The sequence below is a fragment of the Triticum urartu genome, chromosome 4, assembly GCF_003073215.2.
Source record: "Triticum urartu cultivar G1812 chromosome 4, Tu2.1, whole genome shotgun sequence".
NCBI lineage: Eukaryota > Viridiplantae > Streptophyta > Magnoliopsida > Poales > Poaceae > Triticum > Triticum urartu.
In genome coordinates this window covers 237,012,266-237,031,350 of record NC_053025.1, presented here as the reverse complement: position 1 = coordinate 237,031,350, position 19,085 = coordinate 237,012,266, and positions in this window count along the sequence as shown.

Genomic DNA, 19,085 nt, shown 5'->3' with positions numbered 1-19,085 from the left:
GAACTTGGCATACAACTGATGTTCTCTGAGCTTCTCAAGTACCAATCACAAATGTTCCTTATGCTCCTCTTCATTCTTCGAGTAAACCAGGATATCATCAATGAACACAACGATGAACTTATCCAAGAACTCCATAAACACTTTTTTCATCATGTTCATAAAATAGGCAGGTGTGTTAGTCAAACCAAATGACATAACGGTATACTCGTACAGCCCATACCTGGTGGTAAAAGCTGTCTTAGGTATATCCTGTTCTCGAATCTTCAGCTGGTGGTATCCTAATCGCAGATCGATCTTGGAAAATACCTTAGCTCCTTGCAATCGATCAAACAGATCATTGATCATTGGTAGTGGGTACTTGTTCTTGATGGTTACTTCATTCAATCCTCGATAATCAACAACCATCCTTAATGATCCATCCTTTTTCTCCACTAGAAGTATTGGTGATCCCCAAGGCGACGAACTTGGGCGAATGTAACCTTTATCTAGTAACTCCTTAATCTGCTTCTTAATCTCCACCAAATCCTTTGCAGGCATCCTGTATGGTCTCTTTGATATTGGCCCTGTGCCTAGAAATAGCTCAATCAAAAACTCAATATCTCTATCCGGTGGCATGGCTGGCAACTCTTCTGCAAATACTTCAGGGAAATCCCTTACCACTGGTACCTCCTCCTACACAACTCCTATTAAACAATTTACTTGAGTCCCTTTTGGCACATGTCGGGATACATACTTGATCCTTCTCCCTTCTGGGGTAGTAAGCAAAATTGTCTTACTGGCGCAATCAATGTTTCCTCCGTACATCGACAGCCAATCCATACCCAGAATTACATCCAATCCTGGTGATTCCAAAATGATTAAATCCGAGAGAAACACATGCCTACCTATACTCAATGGCACTTGAAAACATCCTTTACTAGCCATATACTCCGCTCTTGGTGAGCTTACTAGCATAGGTGTTCTAAGAACCTTAGTGGGCAGGTTATACTTATCCACAAATCCCCATTAATATGTATGAATGCGATGCACCAGTATCAAAAAGAACGAGTGCAGTAAATGACTTAACCAAAAACTTACCAATTACGGCATCCGGCTGCTCTTCAACCTCCTCCACGTTAATGTGGTTCACCTGTCCCCTGTTGAAAGGGTTCGGCTTCTTCCCAGAGCTTCCATTGCCATTTTGGCCTTCAGGACATTCATTGGCATAATGTCCGGTCTTCTGGCACTTAAAGCAAGTAACTTGGCTCAGGTCCTTCTTGGCTGGGGTTGATGGGTTGGTACGGTTCTGGCCGTTGCTTCCTCCATTACCATTCTTGGTGCCGTTGTGATTGTGCGAGCTACCTCCTCCATGGGTATGCTGAAAATGTCCTCCCGATCTAGGGGTAAAATGTGGCTTCTGCTGAGCTCGAGAATTGTACTTCCTTATCCATACTTCCTCCTGTGGTTCTCAATTTGCTGCTGCTTGCCTTCAATCATAAGAGCACGGTCTACCAACTCCTGGTAGTTATTGAAGGTTGCTACCATCGACTGCATGCTCGACTCATCATTCAGTCCTTCCAGAAACTTCTCCTACTTAGCTGCATCCGTAGCAACGTCATCTGGGGCATAACGTGCTAATTTACTAAAGTCCTCCACATACTGGCCAACTGTTTGTCCTCCTTGGCGCAAGTTGCGAAACTCATGCTTCTTCATGGCCATAGCTCCTGCTGAAACATGGGCAGTTCGAAAAGCCTGCTGAAACTGGTCCCAAGTGACAGTGTCGACAGGGAAAGTGGCTGTGAAATTCTCCCACCATGATGCTGCGGGTCCTTCAAGCTGATGTGCGGAGAACTTCACCTTCTCCGCATCTGTGCATCCTGCTGTGGTGAACTCTCTAGCTGTCTTGCCGAGCCAATCATCTGCTACTATCGGCTCGGTGCTACTGGAAAACACCGGCGGATTCAGCCTAAGAAAATGGGCTAAGTGATCAACAGGTGGTGGTGGTGGTGGTGGGTTGTTGTTGTTGTTCCCCTGATTCTGATTCTGGACAAGCAACTGCATCAATGTGTTCTACTGCTGGATCAACTGGGTGAGCTCCGGTGGAAAGGTAAATCCGGGGTCACGTCTCGGAGGCATCTGAGGGTTCAGAAAAGATGAGATTTAAGAATAAAGGGGGTCTAAAGAGAAAACACTACCCGTATGCACATGAGGCAAAAGCAAACAATTCACTTCATTCATTCAAACAAGGGCATACAATCGATCTAACTATCGCAAAAGTGCTCGGACTACTGTATTTACATGGTGGACTACTACTACTGATGAGGTGGTCTACTAGAAATATTCTTTGGTTGCAGACTCCATGATATCTGCTCCGGCTTCATCAACATAGTCATCATCGCTGTCATCTGGGTCCGAGTCGGTGTCGTCGATGATGATGTAGTCTTACGGGCGAATATCCTTGGGTTCTTCGTCTTCATCTACTGGTGTAGGGCCTCCCATAAATATCCCGATCTTCTTGATCATATTGTCATTCTTCTCCACCAATACTTCAATTTCTTCTTCATAATCTTCACGTGTAGCCTTCAGTTCTTCCTCCAGCTCCTTGATTCTTGTCATTGCCTTCTTCAGATCTATCATGTCGGCGCACATCTGGTTCTCCTGTCGTCGAATGTGCTGGTTTAATTCCTGGATAAAAGCTGCAATTGATCTATCCTTTCTGGTGCTGATCATCTCCCGGTGTTCATCTCGGCGCCCACAAATCTGGTAGATAGTATCCTTGAGATCATTGCGGTAGACTTCTCCAATGCGTCACATGGCGATGTGAGCTGCCATGCTCTTTCCTAGACTCCAAGTTGGTGCATCAAGAGAAAACTCTATGGGGTCAGTGACTGGCATGAACGTCCTTCCTGGAACTTGAACTTGAATCATCCAGTGCTCTTCTTCAGGTAAAGTGGCGTTGTAGGTTCCGGTGAAGCTTGGTACTCCTATGTTCAGGTATCTAGTGACTTCCTTCAAGTGACGTCCAAAGGGTGTATCGTCATCCGGTTGCGTGAACTTGTTCCTTGCATCCGCCATCCTAAAGAGTAGAAAAGATGAGAGGTCAGAAGAGAAGAGAGTGAATAGTGATCTAGGTCTTTAGCTTAGTGGTCGTGTCCTACAGTTAGCGTGTGCTCTGATACCATCTCTTTAGGGACCAGACCTCAAACAGTCTGATCTCTGTGCTCAGGTGTCATCCCTGGATCAGTAATGCTGACACCACACAGTACTTGAAGGATTTATAACAGAGTAGCAATCACACACTTATTACATCGAGTGTCTCAATAGAGAACTTATTACAATAAATATGGCTTAAGGCCATCTAATAACTATAACAGCGGAAGGCTTGGAAGATAAGTGAGTCCATCAACTCCAATGGCATCACTGAGTATAGAACCACGACCTAAAACTCCTTAATCGTCGTCTGAAAAGTCTGCAACATTAACTTTGCAGCCCGAAACGGGTCAGCACATGGAATATGCTGGCAAAGTAACACATAAAGAGTAATGGAATGAAACAGCTATACTATACGCATATTTGCCTGGTGGAAAGCTCTACGGTTACAGTTTTGTGTAAAGCCAATTTTTCCCTACAACAAAGGAATAAATTTTATTTAACTATCATGGTGGTTGTTAAACATTGAGAATGGTTGACAGCATCCTCAATCCCAATTAAGCATCATCATTAAACAAAACCCAACAAAACTAATTTAGAGTAACATGTTGAGATTCACATGATAATCCAAGTACTAGATACTCAAGCTGTCCATAACCGGGGACACGGCTAATCATGATTAGTTTATACACTTTGCAGAGGTTTGCGCACTTTTCCCCATAAGACTCGATCGCCTCCATTTGGTTTCTCGCACTACATGGTGTTTGAGAAGACGGATGACCGAGACACAGTCTTTTAGAAGCGCTAGCACCTTACGATGGATAGACCGTTACACCTACTTTCCCCTACATCTGCTAGTCTACCCTGTAAGAGTTCGCACGACTTAATCAACTATGCTAGAGCCCATAATAGCTTGTGGCTACACACGGAAGTTTCTAGTATGAAAAATCTCATGATCCCTTTGGGCCTGGGTGGCTGTCCATAAAGAAAAACAGGCAATCCTAGAATACCCAGGTACCTCAATCCACCCAGATGTGTGTTTAAGTTGCCACCTTAGATAAACCATTAATTATCAAACCCACATCTGTCATGGATATCACTCACCCAATTCCACGTCTACTAGCATAGCATGGCAATAGTAAGCAAACGTAGAAGTAACTCCCAAAGGTTTGATAATATAACAAGTAATAGGTACTACCTCAACTACTTCCCATCCCACAATTTAATTAGATCCTAATCATGCAATGTTTGAGGATTGATCTAATGCAATAAAACTGGGTAGTAGGAGGTATGGTCAAAGTGTTACTTGTCTTGCTGATGATCCGCGAAACCTAGAGATTCGAAGTAACAGGCGGCGCACTCCGGGTATTCTATCACAGAAAAAAAACAAGCATACAATTAGTTTTCATCTAATGCACGGGTAAAACTCAAATAAGAGATCTAAACAGAAGGTTCAACTTAAGAACTCCAGTTCGCAAAAAGAATCAAATCAAACGAAGCAACGAAAGTCAAACGGTAAAAGAAACAGGCTTCGTTTACTATTCTGGATCTAGGGAAATTTTTATAGTGGCAAAAACTTGTTTAAGTTGGTTAAACGGATAGAGGGTTTCGAGACGAAACTCCAGGCGCTTGAATCGCCTGATTCCGATAAACGAGCGAAAAGTTATACTAAAACGAAAATCGGATCAGGAATCGCGATCAGAAAAATCGCGGATTTAATCCGAGAAAAAGAAAAACGACGAACGTTCGCTAGAATGAACGAACGGAAAAATGCTCGCTAAATAAATAAATCGGAAAAACCGATCTATTAAAAAAAACCGAAACTAAAAAAAACCGCGACTTTTTTTCTCTCCTTTTTTTAAAAAAAACGGGCGGCGAAAACGAGGTTGACCTCGGGCGGCGGGTCCGGCGGCGGCAGCTGATTATGGTTTCGGGCGCGGTGGGCTGGCGGCTCGGGTCGGGCGGCTTATAAAGGCTGCCCCCGGGCAGAGTCCCGCTCGGGTACGGCCCAAAGTCGGTTCGCGTTTTTTTAATTATTCCGCGCAGAAAGACAAATAAAAGAAATACTAAACGGACTCCAAAAATCCCGAAATAAATTTTCCCGGCTTCTAAAATCAAGCCGCACAAGGTGAACATTTATTTGGGGCCTAAATGCAATTTTGAAAAACACACATTTTTCCTAAATTCAAATAAAATACTGAAAAACTCCGAAATAAAATCTTATTTGATTTTATTATTAAATCCTCAATATTTCTTTATTTTGGGAAAGTCATTTTATTCCCTCTCTCATATTTTTGTAATAGAAATAATTGATGATAAAATAATTAAAATCAAATGATCCTATTCGCAAAATTTGAGAAAAATCAAATATGAAAATAACGAAATCCCCAACTCTCTCCGTGGGTCCTTGAGTTGGGTGGAATTTCTAGGATCAAAACCAAAAGCAAATAAATTATGATATGTAATGATGGTCTAATGTATAACATTTTAAATTGAAAATTTGGGATGTTACAGAATTCCTCGGTCGAGCTCACACGACGCTGACTCCGAGAGTTCAGAGCCAGTATCCGGGGAAGAGTCCGTCTTTGCGATGATTGTCGGTGACACTACTTCCTCCGGAATTCCAGTACTGGGCCTAGTGGCCACAGATAGTCCGGTGGGTTTAGAAATCCCGTCTTCGGTCCTAGCGAGGCCCTCCGACTCTAAGGCCAGAGTGGAGGTTGGGGTCATGAATCCTTGGAAGATCAAGTCTCCTCGGATATCAGTGACATAATCCAAGTTTCCAAAACTAATATCGTGACCTGGGGCGTAGCTCTCGATCTGCTTCAGATGGCCAAGCGAGTGGGCCCGTAGTGCGGAGCCGCCGAATACGAAGATCTGGCTGGGGAGAAAAACCTCCTTAGGACAGTATCATTGCAGATGATGGATGGGGCCATCGAACCTTTTGGCGGCGACACAGTGGAACTCTCAGTGAAAGCACGAATGTCGGTGTCAAAACTGGCGGATCTCGGGTAGGGGGTCCCAAACTGTGCGTCTATGGTTGATGGTAACAGGAAACAGGGGACAAGAATTTTTACCCAAGTTTGGGCCCTCTTGATGGAGGTTATACCCTACGTCCTGATTGATTGATATTGATGAGTATGGGTGTTACAAGAGTTGATCTACCACGAGATCGTAATGGCTAAAACCCTAGAAGTCTAGCATGTCAGATTATGACTGCCTCTACGGACTAAACCCTCCAGTTTATATAGACACTGGAGGGGACTAGGGTTGTACAAAGTTGGTTACAGAGAAAGGAATCCTCATATCCGAATGCCAGGCTTGCCATCCACGCCAAGGAGAGTCCCATCCGGACACGGGAGAGAGTCTTCTGTCTTGTATCTTCATAGCCCATTAGTCCGGCCCACATCACACAGGCCGGACTCCCGAGGACCCCTTAATCCTGGACTCCCTTAGCCCCCCTTGACAGTTCACGTTGACTAAAACTCCTCCAGCAAGGCCCAACCTTGGTTTTACATTTGCCAACCTAAGCCTTTTCCCTTGGGTTCTGTAGACCCAAGGGTCATCTTTATTTAACCCCCGGGCCATTGCTCCTCTAAGTGTTGGTCCAACGTGGGCAATGTCTGGCGCCCCCTGGGCAACTAGGGCCTATGCCAACCTGACGTCTTGCCCATCCAGTGTGCCCTGAGAACAAGATATGTGCACCTCCTACCTTGATTTGTCCGCACATTTGGGTGGCTTTGCTGGTGTTGTTTTACCATTGTCGAAATGTCTTGTAACTGGGATTCCAAGACTGATCAGCTCTTTCCGGGAGAAGGAATATCCTTCGTTGATTGTGAGAGCTTGTGATGGGCTAAGTTGGGACACCCCTGCAGGGTATAAACTTTCGAGAGCCGTATTCGCGGTTATGTGGAAAATGGGAATTTGTTAATATCTGGTTGTTGAGAACTTGACACTTGACTTAATTAAAATGAATCAACCACGTGTGTAGCCGTGATGGTCTCTTTTCGGCGGAGTCCGGGAAGTGAACACGGTCTTGGGTTATGTTTGAACATAAGTAGTCTCAGGATCACTTCTTGATCACTTCTAGCTTCAAGACCGTTGCGTAGCTTCTCACCTTACTCATATTTGCGTATGTTAGCCACCACATTTGCTTAGCGCTTGTTGCAGCTCCACCTCATTACCTTATCCTACCCATAAGCTTAAATAGTCTTGATCTCGCGGGTGTGAGATTGCTGAGTCCTCGTGACTCAAGGATAGTTCCAAAACAGTTGCAGGTGTCGATGATACCAATGCAGGTGATGCTACCGAACTCAAGTAGGAGTTTGACGAGGACCTTGGTCGTTACTATGTGTCGTTTCCTGATGATCAGGAGTGGAGCCTAGTTGGGACGATCGGGGATCTAGCATTTCGGGTCATCTTCTTTTATTTGGATTTGACCGTAGTCGGTCTATGAGTGTATTTGGATGATGTACGAATTATTTATGCATTGTGTGATGTGGCGAGTGTAAGCCAACTCTATTTATCCCTGTCTTATTAATTACAAGGGATGTTTGTGAAGATGACCATTCTTGCGACAAAACCACCATGCGATTATGTCTCTAAGTCATGCCTCGACACGTGGGGCTAGAGCCGCATCGTGGGCGTTACAGTCACGACGGGAGCCGCACGCCGGCTGTTTTTCTTCAGGACCTTCGCATGAGAAGACTGGGCATGGTGTCTATGCTCGGGTCTGTCCCTGCAGCGTCGACAAACCCACTGACTAAGCTCTGTCTGTCGGGCTGGTCCTATTCATGTCACCTCCTGGGGTTGTTGGTATTTGGCCTTCTCATGCGATAACCTAAGGAGATTCACTCGGTGCAGGTTGCCAAACCACCTTGCAGGTTTATCACAAGTCAAATCCAGGTGCAACCCACCTTGAGGTAGGGCCTCGTTAGTCCCGCGTTGGCTCACGAGTGCCCGTACACACCTCCTCTAGCCCTGCCGTGCAAGCCACGTGTCAGGGCAGGGTTGTACACGCCCTAGGGGCTCCACTCAGAGGGAGCCCCCTCCCATGCACCAGTTGAAGCACCATGCTCCGTGCTGGTAGTCGACACGGTCGAGGAGCGGCTGTGCCCATGCTAGTGCGGAAGCGCCATGCTCGGTGTTGGTGTAAATAACTGAGGGTGGCCCCAGGGCTGCAATAACCGCAGGGAGCCACCGGGCTCAATGTTCAGCCTCACCGCAATGCTTTCCCTTCGGAAGAGTCGCCCAAGGGGGCTAGGCACGGGGGCTACGCTCAGGTCACGCCTGGCGTACACCACCCTTCCAGGTCCCTCGGACCTGGTCTTCACGCGGCCCTCCCGAGCAGGACCTCACTTAGGAAAGGTATGAAGGTTTGTTCGTACGTCAAGGGGGATTCCTGACCATCGCGACTCAGGAGCCTAACTAGTCACGTAGCCTTCACCCCTTGGTCTCGTACTGGCGACCCGGACGACCCAACGGCGGCTGAGGTACACGCAGGGTCGGGCCCTACCAACGCAGAACTCTAAGCCTACTCTTGCATCTCCTCCCCAAGGGTTGTTCGTACGTCAAGGGGCACTCCTGAGTATTGCGATTCAGAAGCCTAACTGGTCACGTAGCCCCTCACCCCTTGGTCTCGTCCTAGCGATCCGGACGACCCAACGGCGGCTGAGTCACGCGCGGGGCCGGGCCTTGCCGACGCAGAACATTAAAGCAACCGGGGAAGAAATCGCGAAATCCTAGCAAATTATTACAACACATATTGTCTCTTAAAGGTGCCAAGCATATAAGTGTTTACACCTCCACGAGGCATGGTGTATGTTGTAGGAAATAAAATGGAGGGGAGCGCCACCGTCGAGCCCATTCTTTAGCCTTGGGTGCCGCCATCGCCCGCAAGGAGTGCCCCATTGTCAACAACGTTATCGTTGCCCGTGCCGTTAGCCGTCGCCGTAGGGTCGACGGCACCACCAGCCATGGTCGTGGGGTCGATGGTGAGGAACTTCCACAACAGGCCCTCCACCTAGTCCTTCACGGCTTCGGCAGCGGTGGTCCCGTGCTCTAGGTCCACGGCCTCAAGCAAGACTCCAATATCGAAGCTGGGTCGCGAAGATGGAGGTGGCTGAACACGTGCGTCACAATCAAGCAGGAAAGAGCACGGGCCTCTCGTGCCACCATAGGCCGACCCCATCAACAACACCCTCGAGCATCGTGACAAGCTACGGGAGCATCTCGGCAGGGCCTTCCTCCGCAGTCACCAGCGGCTTCTTCAACCCCCTCCCATAGAGACCCCGTAGGGCCTTGCGGGACCTCTGCTCAAGGGAATCGAAGGCGGCAAGCCTCTTGGCAAGAAGTTTTGCCTTGACCTCCAGCTGGCCTTCTCCACCTCCATCCCCTCCTTTAGCATCTCCGGGCGGCCGCGCTCCGCAGCCTGCTCCCAGCCCGCTTGCTCCAGCTCGGCGTCGCGATCAGCAACTGTAGCCTCATGAGCCTTCAGCTCATCCTCCTGCACCTCGAACTGGCAGGCCGAGGTGGCCTGCCCATCATGGAGGGCCTTCATCTTGGCCTCCGCTGCTCGAAAGCGTTCCTCGGCGGCCTTGGCATCCTTCACTGCCACATAGCGAGCTGCCACGGCCAGGCCACCCTAATGGACGTGTCGGCCCGGAGCCATCTGGAGATCAGCTCCAGGCGCCCACGACGACCTGCGCCGGTCAGGCCCCTGAAGATCACCCTGGAGCTGATCCAGCGCGGAGAGGGCGTCATCCAGAACGATGGGTGCGGTGGAAGAATCACAGCCCAGCGTCGTGATGGACGGGGGAGGAGGCGGCGTTAGCGCCAGGACCGGCGAGGCAGCGGTGGCAGAGAGGGTCGGGGGCTCCGAAGCCTTCGAGACCTCAGCAGGCGAGCCGAGGGCGGGTGCCTCTGGAGCCGGCTTGTCCGCCGAGATCGCATCCTCCTCCGGGCCTCCGAGGCTCGGGAGGACGACCCAGCCGCAGGAGTGCACACGACAGCCCCGTCCTTCCATGCCAGAGTTGGCACGGCCGTGGCAGGCTGCTGGCCTCGGCGGTCCTAGCCGACTCCTTATTATTCTTCATCACTCGTGTTGGTCTAGCCGTACAATAGGGAAGCATCAAGACACTACGAAAAGAAAAGGGAACAAAGACCAAGACGACACGCTTACTGGTCCACGATAGCATAATCCCTCGCCATCTTCTGAAGCACCATGCCCGCAGGCTTTATAGACTGGGGCACAGGCGCGCGAGCCCCAAGGGCGGGCAAGGGCGCGACACATGAGTCTGCAGTAGTGCCGGCCGGTGACAAGGCAGAGGCATCGCCTCGGGGGATCAGCGCCTACCTGCTCTTCTTCGGGACCCCCGGCTTCAGCTTCTTTGGAGGGGTGCCCCTGGATCTCGTGGTGACCCTGACAAAGTGCGGGGACACACAGACCGGGTGCTCGCCGGCGTCGTTTTCGTCATCGGAAAGGACGAGGAGGAGGTCGGTCTGGCGCGGGGGGAGGTCTCCCTGCACCTTCCAAGGTCTCCTACGAGTCCTCCCTCTCCTCCTTGTCGGACTCGCCGGAGGACACCGCCACCGGGGAGCGCAGGGGCCGGAAGGCCGCAGAGGCACAAGCCCGTGCTCGTTGAAGACAAGCATTGCATCAAAGATCTTTTCCCCGTTGGGACGTTGATATAGCGGAAGATGGGTATCCGGGGGCAACCCTGATCGTTCCCGAGCAAGGTGCGCACGGCCTTGTTCAGCTCCTCGTCGGGCAAGTTGTCCTGGCGCAGCCGGAGGTCCCCTCCCGCGCCCTTGAGCTTCCACAAGGGGCGAGAGTGTGCCTGGAGCAGGCAGGCGCTGCATCAGGAACTCCTTGATGATCATGGCCCCCGTCTGCTTCTCCACCTTCGGATTGTCCGGCTTCAAATCGGCCACCATCTTCTCCATTAGCTGCCCCACCCGATGATCTGTGAGCTTCTGGTGACTCCATCCGTCGTGGGGCGCACGCATCCCAGTCGGCAGCTTCAGCCGAGGGTAGGAGCGCTTGGCATCCATGAAGATCCATTGGTTCCGGAAGTCCTCCACCTTCTTCCTGACTCGTGAGATCGTGTTGCCGCCATTGGCCACGACGAAGTCGGTGCACCCTGTGCACTGGACGTCCTTGACCCGAAGATGGAAGAAGTGGCGAACCAGCACCATGGAGGCCATCCCCCCAGAAACACCTCACAGTAAAGAGCCAAGATCGACAGGAGAAGGACGGAGTTGGGATGGAGATGGAGGGTGTAGTGGTGAAGAACGACATAGAAGAAGTCAGAGAGAGGGGGAATCAGCCCCGCAAAGACGTTGTGAAGGAAGAAGGGATAGATGGTGCCGCCTAAGGCTTCCGGCTCGGTAGAGCCAGCTCGGAGCACCGTCTCTCCCCCCTCGTTGCTGCTACCCACCTCCAGCTGGAGCGCAGCGGCAATGTGCTTCTCGTCGGCGATGGTGGACGCGCTCAAGGCAGGCTCGAACCAGGAGGGTGACTGCGCGGCTGCAGCCGAGGGCTTCTCCTTGTCAGTGGCTATTGGTCGAGGGCTAGGGGCGGAAGTCGGCGAATCTGGAGTTTTTCCGAGCAGAAGTAGAAGGCAATCTAGAGCACGAGAAAGGGAAGGCAATGAAAGCGCTGCAGCATGCGCTAGCCTTTATACCAGGCAAGGACAGTTGCTGAGGCAGTGTGGTGAAGCGTAGGCGCCCACGTCCCACCAATCGCCACATGTCAACCAAGGCCGCAGGCGGTTAGGGCCCACGGTGCTCCGCACTTGCACTTTGAGTTCGCCTTGAAGCCATGTTCGAGCGTGCCTTGTGCCCGAGGGCTATTATAGGCGTCCTTAGACCGGGGGTACCCAGACTTGCTGCCTGCGGCCCATGACATGGCTCCATCAACGGCCTGGTACGGCCCTGCTTCAATAACAACAACTCAAAACCCTCGTGAGGCCCATGACTAGGCTAGCTCCCAAGGAGTGGAGATATCAATGCAAGGTGTACCTTGCGAGGTTCATATTACGCGAGCCATGACGACCAAGGCCAGGCGGGCGCCAGTGGGTGTAGTATACCAGTTTCCTCTTTGGTGCTAAGGAGGCAAGCGTAGGCGTGGAGTCCCGAGGAATCAAGCAAAGGTTTTCGTTTTGGTGCAACAAGACCAAGACCGCTAGGGCAGCAGGATGGAGGTCATCATGGACCCCACCATGGCGTCACGACCAGGAGCTTTTACAGGCAAAGACTACTTTTGTCAGGATAGCATGTACTAGTTGTCTCCCTTCAAATTTGGCCATTGTGGGATCCTTTCCTGCCTTACATTTGGGAAGAGGACCAAGGCCACTATAAATAGGACCTAGCCACCACCATAGAAAGGGATCGGATCCATTCCACCCTCACCACCTCACCACCTCATCGAGCCCAAGAACACCTCACCTCCTTAGGATGTTCATCCATTGTACTAGTTCATCCAAACCCCTCGAGGCCAATCCACCACAAAGCAGGAGTAGGGTTTTACACCGCATGGTGGCCGAACCTGGGTAAACTGATGTGTCTCTTGTACGTTGGGTTCGTCGAGCTAGGCCATGGGATCAGCAAGCAGGCAGGTTGGGAGGACGAGTTCTCTGCATGAAACCCAATGTTTGAACCTCTCAAGGGTCTGCAGAACCCTGAATCCGACAGATTCGGATGATCCCACGGTGGCTAAGAGATGCGTGGGGCCGGGCCCTACCGACGCAGAACGCTAAAGCAAGCGGAAAGGAGATCGCAGAACCCTAGCAAATTATTCAAAACATACTATTTCTTAAGAGTGCCAAGCACAAGTTCTTATGCCTCCATGAGGCACGGTACATGTTGCAGGAGTTGAACAGAGGGAAGCACAGCCATCAAGCTTCTTCTTCAGCCTTGGACGCCGCCATCACCCGCTAGGGAGCCCTATTGTCGACGACGTCACCGACATCCTTGCCGCTAGCCGTCGTCACGGGGTCGACGGCGAGGAACTTTCGTAGCAGGGCCTCCACCTGAACCTTCATGGCCTCAGCAGTGGTGGTGTAGGACTCGGGGTCCACTGGCTGGCGCAAGGCACCGAGGTCGAAGCTGGTGTCCTGGAGATAGTTGTGGCTGAAGATGCGCGTCATGGCCGAGGTAGAAAGCATGCGGGCCTCCCCCTCCTCCATTGGGTCCACTCCGACGACGATGCCCTTGAGCGCAGCTCATTGGGGCCTTCCTCCAGAGTCACCGACGGCTCCTTGTACCCGCTCCCCTAGAGATCCTGTAATGCCTTGTGGGACCTCAAGTCAAGGGAGTCGAAGGCGGCGTGCCCCACGGCGGTCGTCTTCTCAGTAGTGGCAAGGAGCTTCTCCCTGGTCTCCAGCCGAGCTTTGTTCGCGGAGACAAGCTTGGCGTGGGATGCTTCCACCTCCTCCTTCAACTTATCCAGGTGACCGCGCTCCGTGGGCTACCTACTCCAACTCACCATCATAGTCGGCGACCGCAGCTTCCAGGGTCTTCAGCTTCTCCTCCTGCTCCTCGAGCTGGCGGGCGCGGGTGGCCTGCTCGTCGTGAAGGGTTTTTAGCTTGGCCTCCGCCGCATGACAGCGCTCTTCAGCGGCCTTGGCGTCCTTCACCGCCATGTCGCGGGCGGCTGCGGCTAGGCCATCCACCTTTTGGACCTCCTCTGAGGCCTCCACGGCCTAGGCCCAGGCCGCCCTGATGGACGCATCAGCCTGGAGCCACCCCGAGATCAGCTCCAGGCGCCCCGCCACTCGGCACCGGTCGAGGCCCTAAAGATCGCCCTGAAGCAAGTCCGATGTGAAGAAGGCCTCCTTCAGGGCACCAGGCGCGGCAGAAGAACCATAGCCCATCGGCGTGATGGCTAGGGGAGGAGGCGGCGCCGGCGTCAAGCCTGGCAAGGCGGAAGCAGCGGAAGGAGCCGGGGGCTCTGGAGCCTTTGGGTCCTCAGCATGCGTGCTAAGGGCGAGCACCTCCGGAGTCGCCTCGGCTGTAGGGACCATCTTCTCCTGAGGTTGGGCTCTAGAGCCTCTGGAGGGGAACCTCGCAACACGGGCACGGGAGGTAGCCTCGTTCTTTTGCATCGGAGTTGTTGCAACCGCGGCAAGTCATTGGGCCTCGGCAGCTCTAGCGTCCTCCTTCTTCCTCTTCGACGCTGATGTCAGCCTGGCATCCAGATGGAGACATTGGGTACTGTGTCAAGATCCAAGAGCAAGGGCAAGGAGATACACTTACTGATCCTCGGCGACATACTCCCTCTTCCTGCACAGGAGCGCAAGATTCTCGGGCACGGGCGTTGTCGCGCTCTCAGGGACGGACGAGCGCACGGCTGGCTCTATGATGGTGGCGGACGACGACGAGGTGGAGCCGCTGCCATGAGGAAGCAGTGCCGACCTATCGTTCTTCTGGAACCCCTACCTCAACCTCTTCCGAGGGTCCCCCCAGACCTCGTGGTGACCCCGGTGGAGAGCGGCGACTCCTTGACTGGGTGTTCACCGGCGTCATCGTTATCAGAGAAGGCCCGGAGGAGCTCTCTCTGCCACAGGGGAGAGGTCTGTTCCACCTCCTCGAAAATCGCCTCTAAGACCGACCTCTTCTCCCCCTCGAACTCGCCGGAGGACACCGGCACCGGGGAGCCGGGGGGCAGGGAAGGCTTCAGCGGCACGAGCCCATGCTCGTAGAAGCTAGGCATGGCAGCAGTCACCTTCTCTCCGTCGGTGCGGTGGTAAAGCGAGAGATGGGACTCCGGGGGGCAACCCTGGTCCTTCCCGAGCAAGGTGCGCACGACCTTGCTCAGCTCCTCGTTGGACAAGTTGTCCAGGCGCAACTGGAGGTCATCTTCCGTGCCCTTGAATCTCCACAGGGGGTGTGAGTGCACCTAGAGTGGAGCCAGGCGCTGCATCAAGAACTCCTTGACGATCATGGCCACAGTCACCTCCTACGCCTTCAAGTCAGCAGTCATCCTCTCCAGCAACAGCTCCGCCCGGGGGTCGGTGAGCTTCTCATGAGCCCATCTTTCCAGGGGCCTTGGCGGCGCGATCGGCAGCTCCAGATGGGCATGGGTGGGCTAGGCATCTATGAAGATCCACTTGTTCTGGAAGATCTCCACTTTGTTCCTGCTCCGAGAGGTCGCATTGCTACCGTCGGCCGCGATGAAGCTAGCGCACCCCGAGCACCGGCCGCCGCTTATCCGGAGGTAGAAGAAGTGGCGGAACAGCGGAACGGAGGGCATCACCCACATGAATGCCTTGCAGTAGAAGGTGAATATCGACAGGAGGAGGATGGAGTTGGGATGAAGATGGAGGGCGTGGAGCCCGTAATGGCGGAGGATCGCGTAGAAGAAACTAGAAAAAGGGGGAACCAACCCAGCAAGGATGTTGTGCAGGAAGAAGGGGTAAAACGTGTCACCTAAGGCTTCTGGCTTGGCGGAGCCGATCTGGAGTGACGTCTCTCCCCCCTCATTGCTGTCACCTGCCGTCAGCGGGAGCACGACGGTGAGGTGCTTCTCTTCTAGGATGGTGGACGCGCTCAGGGCCGGCTCGAACCAAGAAGCCGGGCGCGTAGCCGGAGCCGAGGATTTTGCCTTGTCGGTGGCCATCAGCTGCAAAGTTCAGGGGAAGGATATAACAGATCTGGAGGTGCTTTGTGCAGAAGAAGAAAGGGATCTGGACCAAGATGAATGAAAGGCAATGAAGGCTCCACACCAAGCACCAGTCTTTTTGTCAGGCTGGAACAGTTGTCGAGGCTGCATAGGGGAGGGGAGACGCCCACGTCCTATCAATCGCCACACGTCAACCAAGGCCGTAGGAGGTTAGGGCCCGCGATGCTCCGCACTTGCACCTTGGCTTCGTCTCGAAGCCAAGTTCGAGCACGCCTTGGGCCTGAGGGCTGCCGTCGTCGTTCTGGGAACGGGTGTACCCAGACTTGCCTACCCGCGTCCCACGGCGTGGCTCGCCAAAGGCCTGGTACGGCCCAACTTCGGCATCAACAACCTAAGAACCTTGCAAGGGGCCAATCCTCGTGAGGCGGACAACACCAAGACCTCCACGAGGAGCGGTCTCCTCAGGTCGGCTCCCGAGGAGCGGAGATTTCTATGCAGGCTTCACCTCGTGAGGTTTGAATGACATGAGCCATGATGAACAAGGCTAGGCGGGGACCAATGGGCACATCGTACTAGTATCCTCTTTGGTGCTAAGGAGGCAAGCGCAGGTGCGGAGTTCGAGGAATCAGCCAAATGTTTCCATTCCGATGCAACAAGACCAAGACCGCCCGGACGGTAGGATGGAGGTCATCGCCGAGCCCACCACGGCGTCACGACTAGAGGTTTTTCCTGGTGAAGACTGATTTTGTGAGGATAGTATGTACTTGTTGTCTCCCTTTGAATTCGGATGGTGTGGGAACCCTTCCTGCCTTCATTTTGGGAAGAGGACCAAGGCCACTATAAATAGGACTAAGCCACCACCATGGACCGGACATGATCCATTCCACCCTCACACATACCAGCTCACTCGAGCCCAAGACGCTCCTCCTAAGGTTGTTCTCCAACTATACTAGTTCATCCTCAGCCCCTCGAGGCCAATCCACCACAAAATAGGAGTAGGGTTTTACACCGCAAGGTGGCCCGAACCTGGGTAAACTATTGTGTCTTGTTTCCTTCCTGTTGATCGAGCTAGGCCAAGGGATTGGCGAGTAGGCAGATTGGGGAGGTTGAGTTCTTCGCACGCAGCCTAGAGTTCGAACCTCTCAAGGGTCTACGGAACCCGAAATCCGACAGTAGTCCCTAATAGTCTAATGCATGCGTTCATGGCAACATATCTTTGTACTCACATAGACTCATATTTTGTACTGCCATGGTAGCAATTAAACCAGTGGCCTCCATATCATCACCACTAAATTGGAATGTTTTTGGCGCATTAATATCCTTGACATTTAATTCTTTGACACACGATAATGTACGAATAGCAAAAACACCAGCCTTAGTCGTGTTTGTATCATCCTTCCCCTATTCAAGCAAAACTGTCCTCGGTTTCGAGTCCATCTCTATGGCAACAATGTCATCTGCATATTGGATGTGTACCGAATAAATTTCAGTGACTTTGTCTTCCTTCTATGCATTTTGTTGCTCTTTTATCTTTTGCAGTCGCTCTTTTCTCCATGTTTTGAACAACTTCTTCTCCATGGCCATGAGGACATATTTTGTACCCCGTTAGATTGTGTACATTTTGGCGCGATAGTCAAGCGTAGCATAGTTTTTGTTGTACCATGGCTCTCCCAGTAGCATATGACACGAAACCATGGGCACCGAAATTACATTGCAGAAAACCTCACAAGAAAATTCTGCAACTAAAAACAGTACCATAGTTTGGTGCGTGATATCGAGCTTGTCGTGGCACCTCCTCAGCATGTACGGTCGTGGATGTGGTGTCATTGATAGCTCCAACTTCTCTAGCATGTCGATGTCGACCGTGTTGACCGAACTATCATAGTCAATCATCATGGCACATACTTTCTCTCCCACATTACATTAGGTGTGAAAAAGTTTAGCAGCATAACCTTTCTCTCTTGCAAAAAATTGACGGAGAGCCTCCAGTAGCTCCTTGGTGACGGCACGCCAACTGTCTCCTCTGCAGTGTCAGGATAAATGCCAATCTCTGACACCAATTGATGAGGAGCGAACCTTGAGACCAGGGTCGATCCATTGTTGGCCTGATCTTTGACGGCATAAAATCCATCGCTGCAAGAACTCGTTGCGGGTTTAAAAATAAATTCAAAAATTCCGCAGAAACAACATGCCAACCCCTCGATCTTAAGGAATGACGTGGACGAACCATATAGGCTCAGCTTGTGATCTCCTACATGTCGCGTTGTAGGAACTCACACGCTAGTAGATATTTTGGACAAGAATTCTCTAAACTCGATAATGGCCAACGACCAGAACACAGGCGGTGTCTAATTCATCACAAAATAACCTGCCCTTACAAAAACTAATACTATGGCTATTTATACTAGTATATAGCCGACCCAACATAGTTTGACCAAAAAGTAAGAAAACAATACCGTACATATTATTAACAGGACTTCTATGTATATAAGGTGCCTTTTACATCTTGGCAGACAATGATGTACTAAATCAAATAATGTTAGAGGTGGACCCCATCCCGTATCCTTTAATGACAGAAAGTCACGTACATGAGGAGCCCTCCTAGCTGCTTCAAGTATCTTCTCTTTCCGTGGCAGAAACAGAAACATAGATCCTTCCCTAACTCTTTGTTTAATTATTTCCATGACTCCTAATTAATCTTTGGTCATGCCTAGTTGCATTTATGTGTAGTCCCAGATGATCTAATGCATGCGTTCATGGCAACGCATCTCTATAGTCAAATAGACTCATCTTTTGTACTGCCATGGCAGCAATTAAACCAGTGACCTCCATATCATCTCCATTGAATTGGAATGTTTTGGCACGTTAATATCTTGGACAATTAATTCGTTGGCACACGATAATGTACAAATAGAAAAAACACTAGCGTTAGTCGTGTCTGTATCATCTCCCCCTCTTCAAGCAAAACTGTCCTCGGTTTCGAGTCCGTCTCTGTGGCAACAATGTCAACTGAAGATTGGATGTGCACCGAATAAATTTCAGTGACTTTGGCTTCTTTCTGTGCATTTTCTTGCTCTTTTATCTTCTGGAGTCCTTCTTTTCTCCAAGTTTTGAATAACTACTTCTCCATGGCCACGATGACACATTTTGTACCCCGTTCGACAGTGTACATTTTGGCGCGATAGTCATGTGTAGCATAGTTTTTCTTGTACCATGGCTCTCCCAGTAGCATATGACACGAAACCATGGGCACCGGAATTATGTCGCACAATACCTCATAAGAAAATTCAACGACTGAAAATAGTACCATTGTTTGGTGCGTGATCTCGAGCTT